General features: G+C 52.8%; 1 pseudogene; it reads right to left on the reverse strand.

The window, feature by feature from the left end:
• The window catches only part of LOC109438787 (heterogeneous nuclear ribonucleoprotein D-like), an 81,416-nt pseudogene extending 79,368 nt beyond the window's left edge, over positions 1–2,048 (reverse strand).
• Between the last annotated feature and the right edge of the window lie 14,151 nt (positions 2,049–16,199).

Below are 16,199 nucleotides of genomic sequence, written 5' to 3' on the forward strand. Positions count from 1 at the left end.
AATTCCTGGTCGTCTTTGATCAAGAAATTCCTCAGATTTCTTCCCTGATCTTTAGTCTTCTGGGAACTTTTGCCAGTCAAGTGGATGGGAGATCCATCTTCACTGGGATACTTTTTTCTTTCATAAATAACAATGCTAAGTTGCAAGTATGTGTGGAAGTATCAGGACATGCTCCTCGATCCTGCTCTTGTGCTCGAGCTCTGGGTAATTCGTGTCTGATAGTTTTAAACAGATGGGTCTCTCTGACAGCAGAGATTACAGCTTGAAATCAATCCTGAACAAATATTATATTAATTTATCAACTCCTGTCTGTGGACAAAACCTGTTCTTTTACTCTGAATGCTGTAATGACGAGAACATTAACATTAGATCATTTAGAGAGGAAATGGAAGTGGTGGAGGAGAAAGAAGGAACGGATTTAACAGGAGCTGAAGAGGAGGTAGTAGATGCTAATAGTTTCACATGGCTGGTTGCAGCCTGGAAGCATGTAAAGAAAATTCTGAATGCACACAGGCTGGGGGTGGGGGCTGTTCAGAGTTCCAGTGCTCCCCAACTGTTCAGCTTTAGTTTGACATTGTCACCTGCTTTGACAACAGTCTGGGTAGTCTCTGGTGTTTATTCAGTCTCTGAGAGGAAACCAGTTTTACACAAATAGGTCTGCAGGGGGCCTGGCTAGACTTCTGACTTTCCATTCAAACCAGGCAATCTACAGTTCAAAAACAAATCGGGCTGCTTGGAGTGAACCTACAGCCTACCCCCTACCACCTGGGAAGCACAGCTTCTTCTCTTGGATTGTTAAAAGGGAAAAACTCACTACCTACAACCACATGCTTGTGCAAGGGCATGTGATGAGGCCCATACTCTTGTTCCCAGCCTTGGGTAAAAGCTAGGCCTGGAAATGTTTTAATGTACAGGCAGTCAGTTCTCAATTACTAATTTATTAATAATAATGTAATTCCCCAAACATTTTTCTTTGGCTTTCTAGGATTTTTTTTTTTTTTTACTTCCATCAGGGCTTATGTACCCAATCACTCAGGTTGATATTAAAACATGAAAATGAGCAGCAACTGTGGTATTTTGAAAAGAGCATGAGACTTGGAGCTGGTCTTGCCCTGGTAAAGAGGAGTCTGGATGTCTCAGCATCTCAGTTCTCAATCTGAAAAATGGGAGAATATCAGCCCTCCCATACAGTGTTACTGGGAAGGTCAAATACAATGACAGATGCAAAACTACCTAACAATCTGTAAAAGCCCAAATCCAAGTGGGATTATGGAAATGTCCTGGCTACCCCTGAGCACTGGATTCCTCGGGGTGGGAAGCTTCCAGAGACAAGCCACTTGCAGATGAACATGGGTGCAGAAAACACTGTGCAAAATCCTAGAGAGGAGACTGTGACAGTTGTGATGGGGAAACTCACCTTAAAATGGTTCCCTGCCACGTGGAACTGAGCTAAAATGGTGGCCCGAGCTGAGAGAGAAGTCCCCAGCCTAAGCCCCAGCCCACTTCCACATAACCCCCTCCAAGCCACACCCCGAGCCAATCACCAGACGACACCTACCCCTTCCCCGACTCAAGGAAGTCCCCAACCCATAACATAAAAACCTGCTCAAAACCTTGCTAGGGGCTCACTCTTTTGGGAACGATCCCGCTGAGCCCACCGGCGTAATAAAGCTGACCTTCCTAACGCTCTGAGTGCCGCTTGGGTTCTTTCCGGTCTTGGATTCTGCAACATTTGGTTCCCTGACTGGGAACCCTAACCGCACTGGCCCCTTGAGCCACTGATTTGGGGGAGAGCAGGGGTGGTGGGAGAGTCGAAACGGGGCTAGGAGCGCCCTGCTGATTTCGGCAGGCCCGGGACTGGCAACCTCCCGCCGGCTCCAGCCTGTGGCTCCCTTCCGGACCCCAGTAGGGAGAAAGGATGGACAGCCAACCAGGACATCAGACACAGTAAGACCCCAGGGCCCGGACCCAGTTAGGCCTGCCTGAGGGCAGAAGGGGAGCCTGATCACCTCCCGCTGAGTCCCACTTCGGACTCCAGTTAGGGCCATTCCGGGGGAGGGCGTCTTTCCTCCCTGAATGAGTGTGTGTGTGTGCTTGGTCCCAAATGGGATTCTGTGTGGATCCACAGCCTGTCGGCTACAGAACCTGAGTGAGCCCCAACCTGCATTTCCGTGGTAGCGTCGTTCAGCACAACGGTGATTCACACTCTCGGAGTGCAACCTGGCCCGGGGTTTATATGGGCACACCTTAGCCAAGACATACCCTAAGTTTCCGCGAGGGAGACGGCCAGGGAGGTGCCTGATTGAAACCCCTCCCCTGTCTGTGTAACACCGAACATCATGGGAGGGAAACACAGGAAGCCCACGGTTCTAGATTGCATGTTAAAGAATTTCAGGAAAGGTTTCAGAGGCGACTACAGGGTCAAAATGACCCCCGGACGTCTCCGCGCTTTATGTGAGCTGGAGTGGCCAGGTTTTGACGTGGGATGGCCCCCAGAAGGTACTCTTGACCTCCCCACTATTCGCCGAGTCTACGTAGTTGTCACCGGGACCCCAGGACATCCAGACCAGTTCCCTTATGTTGACTCGTGGTTGGAAATAGCCCAAACCCTTCGTCCTTGGGTACAGTTCTGCTCCAATAGTAAGGGACAGTCCACGATCTTTGTTGCACGGAGCCTGTGAGGCTGCACGCAAAGAGAGGCGACTAAGACCATATACCAGGGAGACCCCGATGAAGAGCTGATACCACCTCCATATGCTCCACGGCCAACGGCTAACGCAACCCCAGCACTCCCAGTCACTCCGCCTCCGTCTAAACCCCCTGAGCTGACACCCGACCTCCCAAACCCTCCCCAGGAGGCGCCTGATCTTCAACACCAACCCTCACCAGGACCTGGTAGCCGACTTAGACCCAGGGATACGCCTCCACTTCAGCTGCCCCTCTGAGAGACCAGAGGGCCAGACCAAGTAGGAGACGATGGGACCCTCCAGCCAGGATGCCCAATCATCTACTACTAGCCGTTCTCCACCACTGACCTGTTAAATTGGAAACATCATACCCCAGCATACTAAGAGAAACCACAAGCCATGATAGACATTATAGAGTCTGTCATCCACACTCATCGCCCCACCTGGGAAGACTGTCAGCAGCTCTTCCAAATGCTCTTCAACACTGAAGAGCTCCAACGGATCATACAGGGGGCAAAGCAGTGGCTAGAAGAAGTGGCCCCTGGGGAAGTCCTGGATGCTGCCACCTGGGCGACCGAGGCTGCTACAGATGCATCGCCTAATTGGGACTTTAATACTGAAGTGGGGAAAGGCACAATCTGCCAATACCAAGACACTCTCCTACGAGAGCTGTGGGCAGGAGCCCAAAAACCAACCAACATGTCCAAAACAGCCGCTCTGACCCAAAACGGGGAAGAGACTCCTGGTGACTTCTATGAACGTCTCTGTGAGGTGTTCCGGGTCTAGACTCCGTTCGATCCGGAAGCCCCCAAAAATCAAAGGATGATAAACGCAGCCTTCGTTGCTCAGACAGCCCCTGACATATGCCGAAAACTCCAGAAACTCAAGGGGTTAACAGGAATGAACATCACCCAGTTCTTGGAAGTGGCTAACAAGGTCTATAAAAACCGTGAGGTTGTGGCTAACGATAAGAGGATGAGAGAAAAGGTAACACTCCTTGAGGCTGTGCTCCAACAGGGAGGGGACGGCCCTAGAAGGAAAGGACCTCCCCGCCGGCAGGCAGACCCCTGCTCCCACACCCCACTAAAAGAAGACCAATGCACGTACTGTAAAGAACTGGGCCATTGGAAAAATGAGTGTCCCAACCACCGGAGAGGGAAGCCTCAACCTCCCCGTGGTCACAACCCAACTAGCCAGGAGCCCGACTTCATAGGATTAGCAGGAATCGAGTCGGAATGAAGGGGATGGGGCTCATTCGAACTTGGCCCCCATGAACCCACGGTCGACTTAGATGTAAGGGGCCAAGCAGTGACTTTCATGGTAGATACCAGAACAGAACATTCGGTAGTCACCACACCGGTGGCACCGCTCAGGGACCGCAGAGTCACCATAATGGGGGCCACCGGGGATCAAGCTAAGAGCCGGATGTTCTGCCAGGCCAGGACTTGTAAAATAGGAGGCCACACCGTGTCACATGAGTTTCTCTACTTACCAGACTGTCCAATTCCTTTCCTGGGGTGCAAACTCCTCACCAAATTAGGGGCCCAAATCTCCTTCGAACCATCAGGCCAAGCCACCATGTTTCTGCAGCCTCTGGCGGAAGGATTTATTCTGTCTATCACCACCCTGAGGGAAGAAGAATGGAGACTCTGTGGGACCAGCAGTGTAGAACAGAACCCAGAAGCCTACAGGGCCGATTTCCCGGAGGTTTGGGCAGAAGATAATCCACCCAGGCTGGCAAAACATAAGGCCCCAATTTTGGTGGAGCTAAAACCCAGAGCTCAACGCCAATGCCTATGCCAATATCCCATCTCCAAGGAAGCCCGTGCAGCGATCCAAAAACACCTCGCCTGTCTCAGAGCAGCAGGGATACTTGTAGAGTGCCAATCGCCATGGAATACGCCCCTTCTGCTGGTAAGGAAGCCTAATGGAGAACACCTGCCAGTATGAGATTTAAGAGTGGTGAACCAAGCTACAGTTTCCCTACACCCCATAGTCCCAAATCCGTATACTCTCCTCAGTCAGCTACCCCCGGAGTCCGGATGGTTCATCTGCCTGGACCTGAAAGATGCATTCTTCTGCATTCGGTTGGTGCCCCAGAGCCAATCACTGTTCGCCTTTGAATGGACTGAACCTGATACCGGCCGGCAGCTCCAGCTGACATGGACTCGGCTCCCACAGGGCTTCAAAAACTCCCCAACCCTCTTTGGGGAAGCGCTAGCCTCAGATTTAGCCACCTTCCCTAGAGAAGAGTACTGTTGCACTCTATTGCAATATGTGGATGATCTGCTCCTAGCCTGTGCCACCGAGACCAGTGCCAAACCACGACACGGGCACTCCTGTCCAGTTAGCCAAGACGGGGTAGAGAGTCTCCTGGAAGAAAGCCCAGCTCTGCAGAAAACAAGTACAATACTTGGGCTTTGTCCTCTCCAAAGGACAGTGGGCCCTCAGCACCAAGTGGAAGAAAGTCATCACCTTTCCCCCTTGGTCCACCAACCGGAGGGCGCTCTGTGAGTTCCTCGGGGCCGTCGGCTTCTGCCAACTCTGGATTCCTGGCTTTTAGGCAATGCCTGGTCCTTATATGAGGCTCTAGATGGTCAAGAAAAGACCCCCATGCTATGGACAAAAGATCAAGAAAACGCCTTCCAGCAGCTAAAGAGCTCACTTGGACAGGACCCAGCCCCCAGGTTACCTGATGCTGAGAGGCCATTCCACTTATTCGTTCATGAGAGAGACAAAATAGCCTTAGGCCTGCTGGCCCAAACAGTTGGACCATGGCTCTGTCCCCCTGCCTACCTCTCAAAGAAATTAGACCCTGTAGCAGTGGGTTGTCCACCGTGCCTGCGGGCCCTAGCAGCCACTGTGATTCTCATCAAAGAGGCAGACTAGCTCACCTTAGGCCAAAGACTCATAATTAAAGTACCCCACCTTAATGAACAGTCAAGGACCCCGATGGCTATCGAATGCATGGCTGACTCAGTATCAAGGGCTGCTCCTGGAAAACCCTTGGATCTCGTTAGAAATTGTGTGCACCCTGAACCCAGCCACTTTCCTGCCAACTGAGGACGGGGATCCAGAACATGACTGTACAGAAGTTATCGACGAGGTCTACGCCACCAGGGACCACCCGACCTTCGGGACAGCCCACATCCTAACCCGGACCTTACACTGTACACTGATGGCAGCAGCTTCCGGATGGACAGAAAATGTCATGCGGGGTACACAGTAACCACCACAGACGAGGTACTCGAGGCAGGGGCTTTCCTGTCGGGGTGGTCAGCCCAAAGGGCTGAATTGTGGGCACTAATAAGAACCCTCACTCTATCCAAGGGCCAGAAAGTCAACATCTACACTGACTCTCGGTATGCCTTTGCTACCGTCCATATCCATGGGGCTATAGACAAGGAAAGAGGCCTTCTGACCACGGAGGGAAAAACTATTAAAAATAAACAAGAAATCCTTAAGCTCCTGCAAGCGGTTTGACTCCCCCAGCAGGTTGCGGTTATCCATTGTCGGGGCCACCAGAGGGGCAACGAGCCCTCAGCAGTTGGGAACAGGCTTGACAAAACCACGGCCAAATCAGCGGCGATGGGAAGCCCTAGTGAACTATTCTTGGTCACTGACACCACCACCACGTCCCTCCCGCAGTACACAGAAGAACTCAGATGGGCAAGGTCAGAAGGGGCCACCAGGTTGCCACAAGGGTGGTGGCAACTACCCGAAGGAAGACTCTTCATCCTGGCCCTGCTGGGTCCTCAAGTAACCGCTGAATACCACAAGTTAACCCATTTAGGAAAAACTGCTTTCCAAGGCCTCTTAGCCAAAAACGTCTACATTAGCCGTCTGTCAGCTCTTTGCAAGTCCATCAGAGAACACTGCCTCACTTGTGCAAAGAACAATCCAAAGTCCGGCCCTAGCCCCATTCCCGGGATCGAAAGGAGCAGAGCTGCACCTTTTGAAGACCTCGAAGTCAACTCCACTGACATGACAAGCTGCCGCGGCATTAAGTATTTACTGGTCTTGATCTGTACCTACTCCGGGTGGGTCTAAGCTTTCCCCACTCGGACTGAAAAAAGCCACGAAGTAGCTAAGGTCCTCCTCAGGGAAATTATTCCCCGTTACGGGATTCCACTTTCCATACACAGTGACAATGGGCCAGCCTTCAGAGCAGAGCTTTTCCAGACTGTAGCCAGAGCTATGGGCATCAACTGGAGGCTCCATACAGCTTACAGCCCACAAAGCTCAGGGAAAGTTGAACGCATGAACCGTACCTTCAAGGAGACATTGGCTAAACTCCACCAGGAGACCTCCCTAGGGTGGGTGGACCTCCTACCGCTAGCCGTCCTTAGGGCACACTGCATCCCTGGCAAATCTGGATTTTCACCCTTCGAAATTATGTTCAGGAGGCCCTCTCCCCTGCTAACAAGTCAACCTGGCGACATTCGCCAGCTGGGGTTCTCCAGCCTCCAAAACCCGATGGCCGTGCTAGGCTAGGTCCTCACAGATGTACGTGCTTACATTCTGGAAAGGGCCTCCATTTCCCTCGGAGATCCCTCTCTTCCCTGGGAGATCAGGTCTGGGTCAAAGATTGGAAACACAAACCCCTCCAGCCCAGGTGGACAGGCCCTCATACTGTAATACTCATTACTCCCACCGCTCTTAAAGTTTCAGGCATTGTCCCGTGGATCCATCACACCCGGGTTAAAGGACCCCAGCCAGAGACCAACGCCTGGACCGCTCAGCCTGACCCAACCCATCCACTCCTCCTGACCCACGAGAAACAGCCCGGATGAGCCTCGCCATCATCTGCCCGGCCTCCATCCTTGCTATTACTGGACTCCTAGTATTTCTAGCCCTCATCTTGCTTATTACATCCACTCCACCGAGCTGGTCACTGCTAGAGAAAGGACTATTGGGGTTCCGTTTCCTGTTCTGGGTTGCTTGCCTCCTCTCCATAACTTGTTTTAGACAGTGACTATGATTTGGCTTTTCTTTATACTATCTCTTCCCCAGGGAGGAGACACCGCCTCCCCTTGCTGTCCCTCAGGCTGCCAGGGAAAAGCTGCTGGCCACCCAACCTTCTTGTACTTTACCCTCATGCCCTCGGAGTGTTACACCACAGCCTCCGTCTACTACGATGGTTCCAAGCGCTATTGGACGGGAAAAATCACTAGCCCTAACTGCCCGGGCGTACTAGGACAACAGGCATGTTGGGCCTATCTTACCCACATCGGTCACTTTGATGGGGGAGGAGTCCAGGACCTGGCCCTCGCCCAACTAATCAAAGACAAGGTCCATCAGGTTGCCAACCTCTCTGTCGGGAATCACCCCCTTTACCGAGGTCTCAACCTAACCTCCCTGCAGAGACTAACCTGAGTCCCTGATACCTCGCTTTACACCTGGCACCTCCTGAACACCACCTATAGCTTGTGGGCGACCACCTGACTAAATCCCGGGAACCCTGCCTCCACCCCCACCTGCTGGATTTTCCTACCCCTCACCCGGACCAGTTATATTGGGATCCTGGTTCCCTGACTGGGAACCCTAACCGCACTGGCCCCTTGAGCCACTGATTTGGGGGAGAGCAGGGGTGGTGGGAGAGTCGAACGGGCTAGGAGCGCCCTGCTGATTTCGGCAGGCCCGGGACTGGCAACCTCCCGCCGGCTCCAGCCTGTGGCTCCCTTCCGGACCCCAGTAGGGAGAAAGGATGGACAACCAACCAGGACATCAGACACAGTAAGACCCCCGGGCCCGGACCCAGTTAGGCCTGCCTAAGGGCAGAAGGGGAGCCTGATCACCTCCCGCTGAGTCCCACTTCGGACTCCAGTTAGGGCCGTTCCTGGGGAGGGCGTCTTTCCTCCCTGAATGAGTGTGTGTGTGCTTGGTCCCCAATGGGATTCTATGTGGATCCACGGCCTGTCGGCTACAGAACCCGAGTGTGCCCCAGCCTGCATTTCCGCGGTAGCGTCATACAGCATAATGGTGATTCACACTCTCGGAGTGCAACCTGGCCGGGGGTTTATATGGGCACACCTTAGCCAAGACATACCCTAAGTTTCCATGAGGGAGACGGCCAGGGAGGTGCCTGATTGAAACCCCTCCCTGTCTGTGTAACACCGAACATCATGGGAGGGAAACACAGGAAGCCCACGGTTCTAGATTGCATGTTAAAGAATTTCAGGAAAGGTTTCGGAGGCGACTACAGGGTCAAAATGACCCCTGGATGTCTCTGCGCTTTATGTGAGCTGGAATGGCCAGGTTTTGACATGGGATGACCCCCAGAAGGCACTCTTGACCTCCCCACGATTCTCTGAGTCTACATAGTTGTCACTGGGACCCCAAGATATCCAGACCAGTTCCCTTACGTTGACTCATGCTTGGAAATAGCCCGAACCCTCTTCCTTGGGTATGGTTCTGCTCCAATAATAAGGGACAGTCCAGGATCTTTGTTGCACGGAATCTGTGAGCCCGCACCCAGAGAGAGGCGACTAAGACCATATACCAGGGAGACCCTGATGAAGAGTCAATACCACCTCCATATGCTCCATGGCCAACGGCTAACACGTCCCCGGCACTCCCAGACACTCCACCTGCATCCGAACCCCCTGAGCTGACACCCGACCTCCCAAACCCTCCCCAGGAGGCGCCTGATCTTCAACACCAACCCTCACCAGGACCTGGTAGCCGACTTAGACCCAGGGATACGCCTCCACTTCAGCTGCCCCTCTGAGAGACCAGAGGGCCAGACCAAGTAGGAGACGATGGGACCCTCCAGCCAGGATGCCCAATCATCTACTACTAGCCGTTCTCCACCACTGACCTGTTAAATTGGAAACATCATACCCCAGCATACTAAGAGAAACCACAAGCCATGATAGACATTATAGAGTCTGTCATCCACACTCATCGCCCCACCTGGGAAGACTGTCAGCAGCTCTTCCAAATGCTCTTCAACACTGAAGAGCTCCAACGGATCATACAGGGGGCAAAGCAGTGGCTAGAAGAAGTGGCCCCTGGGGAAGTCCTGGATGCTGCCACCTGGGCGACCGAGGCTGCTACAGATGCATCGCCTAATTGGGACTTTAATACTGAAGTGGGGAAAGGCACAATCTGCCAATACCAAGACACTCTCCTACGAGAGCTGTGGGCAGGAGCCCAAAAACCAACCAACATGTCCAAAACAGCCGCTGTGACCCAAAACGGGAAGAGACTCCTGGTGACTTCTATGAACGTCTCTGTGAGGTGTTCCGGTCTAGACTCCATTCGATCCGAAGCCCCAAAAATCAAAGGATGATAAACGCAGCCTTCGTTGCTCAGACAGCCCCTGACATATGCCGAAAACTCCAGAAACTCAAGGGGTTAACAGGAATGAACATCACCCAGCTCTTGGAAGTGGCTAACAAGGTCTATAAAAACCGTGAGGTTGTGGCTAACGATAAGAGGATGAGAGAAAAGGTAACACTCCTTGAGGCTGTGCTCCAACAGGGTGGGGACGGCCCTAGAAGGAAAGGACCTCCCCGCCGCAGGCAGACCCCTGCTCCCACACCCCACTAAAAGAAGACCAATGCACGTACTGTAAAGAACTGGGCCATTGGAAAAATGAGTGTCCCAACCACCGGAGAGGGAAGCCTCAACCTCCCCGTGGTCACAACCCAACTAGCCAGGAGCCCGACTTCATAGGATTAGCAGGAATCGAGTCGGAATGAAGGGGATGGGGCTCATTCGAACTTGGCCCCCATGAACCCACGGTCGACTTAGATGTAAGGGGCCAAACAGTGACTTTCATGGTAGATACCAGAACAGAACATTCGGTAGTCACCACACCGGTGGCACCGCTCAGGGACCGCAGAGTCACCATAATGGGGGCCACCGGGGATCAAGCTAAGAGCCGGATGTTCTGCCAGGCCAGGACTTGTAAAATAGGAGGCCACACCGTGTCACATGAGTTTCTCTACTTACCAGACTGTCCAATTCCTTTCCTGGGGTGCAAACTCCTCACCAAATTAGGGGCCCAAATCTCCTTCGAACCATCAGGCCAAGCCACCATGTTTCTGCAGCCTCTGGCGGAAGGATTTATTCTGTCTATCACCACCCTGAGGGAAGAAGAATGGAGACTCTGTGGGACCAGCAGTGTAGAACAGAACCCAGAAGCCTACAGGGCCGATTTCCCGGAGGTTTGGGCAGAAGATAATCCACCCAGGCTGGCAAAACATAAGGCCCCAATTTTGGTGGAGCTAAAACCCAGAGCTCAACGCCAATGCCTATGCCAATATCCCATCTCCAAGGAAGCCCGTGCAGCGATCCAAAAACACCTCGCCTGTCTCAGAGCAGCAGGGATACTTGTAGAGTGCCAATCGCCATGGAATACGCCCCTTCTGCTGGTAAGGAAGCCTAATGGAGAACACCTGCCAGTATGAGATTTAAGAGTGGTGAACCAAGCTACAGTTTCCCTACACCCCATAGTCCCAAATCCGTATACTCTCCTCAGTCAGCTACCCCCGGAGTCCGGATGGTTCATCTGCCTGGACCTGAAAGATGCATTCTTCTGCATTCGGTTGGTGCCCCAGAGCCAATCACTGTTCGCCTTTGAATGGACTGAACCTGATACCGGCCGGCAGCTCCAGCTGACATGGACTCGGCTCCCACAGGGCTTCAAAAACTCCCCAACCCTCTTTGGGGAAGCGCTAGCCTCAGATTTAGCCACCTTCCCTAGAGAAGAGTACTGTTGCACTCTATTGCAATATGTGGATGATCTGCTCCTAGCCTGTGCCACCGAGACCAGTGCCAAACCACGACACGGGCACTCCTGTCCAGTTAGCCAAGACGGGGTAGAGAGTCTCCTGGAAGAAAGCCCAGCTCTGCAGAAAACAAGTACAATACTTGGGCTTTGTCCTCTCCAAAGGACAGTGGGCCCTCAGCACCAAGTGGAAGAAAGTCATCACCTTTCCCCCTTGGTCCACCAACCGGAGGGCGCTCTGTGAGTTCCTCGGGGCCGTCGGCTTCTGCCAACTCTGGATTCCTGGCTTTTAGGCAATGCCTGGTCCTTATATGAGGCTCTAGATGGTCAAGAAAAGACCCCATGCTATGGACAGAAGATCAAGAAAACGCCTTCCAGCAGCTCAAGAGCTCACTTGGACAGGCCCCAGCCCTCGGGTTACCTGATGCTGAGAGGCCATTCCACTTATTCGTTCATGAGAGAGACAAAATAGCCTTAGGCCTGCTGGCCCAAACAGTTGGACCATGGCTCTGTCCCCCTGCCTACCTCTCAAAGAAATTAGACCCTGTAGCAGTGGGTTGTCCACCGTGCCTGCGGGCCCTAGCAGCCACTGTGATTCTCATCAAAGAGGCAGACTAGCTCACCTTAGGCCAAAGACTCATAATTAAAGTACCCCACCTTAATGAACAGTCAAGGACCCCGATGGCTATCGAATGCATGGCTGACTCAGTATCAAGGGCTGCTCCTGGAAAACCCTTGGATCTCGTTAGAAATTGTGTGCACCCTGAACCCAGCCACTTTCCTGCCAACTGAGGACGGGGATCCAGAACATGACTGTACAGAAGTTATCGACGAGGTCTACGCCACCAGGGACCACCCGACCTTCGGGACAGCCCACATCCTAACCCGGACCTTACACTGTACACTGATGGCAGCAGCTTCCGGATGGACAGAAAATGTCATGCGGGGTACACAGTAACCACCACAGACGAGGTACTCGAGGCAGGGGCTTTCCTGTCGGGGTGGTCAGCCCAAAGGGCTGAATTGTGGGCACTAATAAGAACCCTCACTCTATCCAAGGGCCAGAAAGTCAACATCTACACTGACTCTCGGTATGCCTTTGCTACCGTCCATATCCATGGGGCTATAGACAAGGAAAGAGGCCTTCTGACCACGGAGGGAAAAACTACTAAAAATAAACAAGAAATTCTTAAGCTCCTGCAAGCTATTTGACTTCCCCAGCAGGTTGCGGTTATCCATTGTCGGGGCCACCAGAGGGGCAACGAGCCCTCAGCAGTTGGGAACAGGCTTGACAAAACCACGGCCAAATCAGCGGCGATGGGAAGCCCTAGTGAACTATTCTTGGTCACTGACACCACCACCACGTCCCTCCCGCAGTACACAGAAGAACTCAGATGGGCAAGGTCAGAAGGGGCCACCAGGTTGCCACAAGGGTGGTGGCAACTACCCGAAGGAAGACTCTTCATCCTGGCCCTGCTGGGTCCTCAAGTAACCGCTGAATACCACAAGTTAACCCATTTAGGAAAAACTGCTTTCCAAGGCCTCTTAGCCAAAAACGTCTACATTAGCCGTCTGTCAGCTCTTTGCAAGTCCATCAGAGAACACTGCCTCACTTGTGCAAAGAACAATCCAAAGTCCGGCCCTAGCCCCATTCCCGGGATCGAAAGGAGCAGAGCTGCACCTTTTGAAGACCTCGAAGTCAACTCCACTGACATGACAAGCTGCCGCGGCATTAAGTATTTACTGGTCTTGATCTGTACCTACTCCGGGTGGGTCTAAGCTTTCCCCACTCGGACTGAAAAAAGCCACGAAGTAGCTAAGGTCCTCCTCAGGGAAATTATTCCCCGTTACGGGATTCCACTTTCCATACACAGTGACAATGGGCCAGCCTTCAGAGCAGAGCTTTTCCAGACTGTAGCCAGAGCTATGGGCATCAACTGGAGGCTCCATACAGCTTACAGCCCACAAAGCTCAGGGAAAGTTGAACGCATGAACCGTACCTTCAAGGAGACATTGGCTAAACTCCACCAGGAGACCTCCCTAGGGTGGGTGGACCTCCTACCGCTAGCCGTCCTTAGGGCACACTGCATCCCTGGCAAATCTGGATTTTCACCTTGAAATTATGTTCAGGAGGCCCTCTCCCTGCTAACAAGTCAACCTGGCGACATTCGCCAGCTGGGGTTCTCCAGCCTCCAAAACCCGATGGCCGTGCTAGGCTAGGTCCTCACAGATGTACGTGCTTACATTCTGGAAAGGGCCTCCATTTCCCTCGGAGATCCCTCTCTTCCCTGGGAGATCAGGTCTGGGTCAAAGATTGGAAACACAAACCCCTCCAGCCCAGGTGGACAGGCCCTCATACTGTAATACTCATTACTCCCACCGCTCTTAAAGTTTCAGGCATTGTCCCGTGGATCCATCACACCCGGGTTAAAGGACCCCAGCCAGAGACCAACGCCTGGACCGCTCAGCCTGACCCAACCCATCCACTCCTCCTGACCGACGAGAAACAGCCCGGATGAGCCTCGCCATCATCTGCCCGGCCTCCATCCTTGCTATTACTGGACTCCTAGTATTTCTAGCCCTCATCTTGCTTATTACATCCACTCCACCGAGCTGGTCACTGCTAGAGAAAGGACTATTGGGGTTCCGTTTCCTGTTCTGGGTTGCTTGCCTCCTCTCCATAACTTGTTTTAGACAGTGACTATGATTTGGCTTTTCTTTATACTATCTCTTCCCCAGGGAGGAGACACCGCCTCCCCTTGCTGTCCCTCAGGCTGCCAGGGAAAAGCTGCTGGCCACCCAACCTTCTTGTACTTTACCCTCATGCCCTCGGAGTGTTACACCACAGCCTCCGTCTACTACGATGGTTCCAAGCGCTATTGGACGGGAAAAATCACTAGCCCTAACTGCCCGGGCGTACTAGGACAACAGGCATGTTGGGCCTATCTTACCCACATCGGTCACTTTGATGGGGGAGGAGTCCAGGACCTGGCCCTCGCCCAACTAATCAAAGACAAGGTCCATCAAGTTGCCAACCTCTCTGTCGGGAATCACCCCCTTTACCGAGGTCTCAACCTAACCTCCCTGCAGAGACTAACCTGAGTCCCTGATACTTCGCTTTTCACCTGGCACCTCCTGAACACCACCTATAGCTTGTGGGCGACCACCTGACTAAATGCCGGGAACCCTGCCTCCACCCCCACCTGCTGGATTTTCCTACCCCTCACCCGGACCAGTTATATTGGGATCCTGGTTACCCCTGACTGGAGCCCAGACAACGATACCCGCCCAAACAATGTCACCTACACCCTCGGGCCAATAGCTACCCAAATCCCGGCCCCCATGCCCAACTATACCTGTGTTGTTTCCCCCAGTGTCACTTCCTGGGGTAAACTACAGCCCTCCTTATGCTCCCATAACCTCTCAGTTCCCTCAGGTGTCCCGTACTGTGCCTTGCCTGGCATCTTTCTCCTCTGTAATGGACTTGTTTTTCTCTGTGTAGACACCAATCTCACCAATCCTTGCATCCAGATTTTCCTCACCCCTGAGACCTCTCTGTATACTGACTCTGAGCTGGAGGCCAGGCTTACCCCATGCCAGAAACGTGTTGCCGCAACCCCTTTCCTACTCAGAGCAGGCATCTTTGCTGGGGTTGCTACTGGGACTGCCAGGCTCGGATCCTCCCTCAGTTTCTATCACAGTCTCTCCCAGGAACTCAACAATGACATGGACCGAGTGGCCGATTCCCTCACTACCCTCCAGTCCCAACTCAACAGCCTCGCAGCAGTCGCCCTACAGAACAGGCGGGCATTAGTCCTATTCACTGCTGAGACAGGAGGCACCTGTCTGTTCCTAGGAGAAGAATGCTGTTACTTCTCAACCTGTCAGGGATCGTCACCGCTAAAGTTCGTGAATTCGCAACTGCATACAGAAATGCAGAGATGACCTCCATGGCTCTTGGGGATTCAATCCCAGCTCGTGGTCCTCTTGGCTCCTACCCATGGCCGGCCCACTCCTCACAGTCCTCCTCCTTGCTACCATCAGGCCATGCATAGTTAACGCTGTCATACACTTCATAGAGACCTCTGTCACCCGTCGGGCTACCGCCCAGATCCTTGCCCTATGAGGTTATCATCCTCTTAGCCAATATGATGATCTCTAAATTGTTACCACTTACGATCATCAACAGGGGGGGACATGATGGGGAAACTGACCTTAAAATTTTTCTCTGCCATGTGGAACTGAGCTAAAATGGTGGCCCAAGCAGAGAGAGAAGTCCTCAGCCTAAGCCCCAGCCCACTTCCGCATAACCCCCTCCAAGCCACACCCCGAGCCAATCACCAGACGACACCTACCCCTTCCCCAACTCAAGGAAGTCCCCAACCCATAAAAACCTGCTCAAAACCTTGCTAGGGGCTCAGTCTTTTGGAAAGGATCCGCTGAGGCTGCCTGCATAATAAAGCTGACTCTCCTAACTCTCTGAGTGCCGCTTGGGTTCTTTCCAATCTTGGATTCTGCAACATTGGAAATTCCAGAATGTGAATTGGAGGCTGGGCTGGTACAGTTTCATTTATAGCAGAGAGGTGGTAGAAGAGGCAGAAGGATGGAGAAGGATGGAATAGGATGGGAATGTACTGAAAATTGTGAAGGGTCTTGTATTTTACCCTACTTGCAAGCTAACAAGTTAGCCTGCCAATTTCCTGGATGCCAGCAGAATACACAAAACTTTTGGATCAGAGATGTAGGTGATTACTCACAGCAATAGCAGCAGGCAG

This window comes from Rhinolophus sinicus, linkage group LG06, assembly GCF_036562045.2.
Source record: "Rhinolophus sinicus isolate RSC01 linkage group LG06, ASM3656204v1, whole genome shotgun sequence".
In the NCBI taxonomy this organism is placed as follows: Eukaryota; Metazoa; Chordata; class Mammalia; order Chiroptera; family Rhinolophidae; genus Rhinolophus; species Rhinolophus sinicus.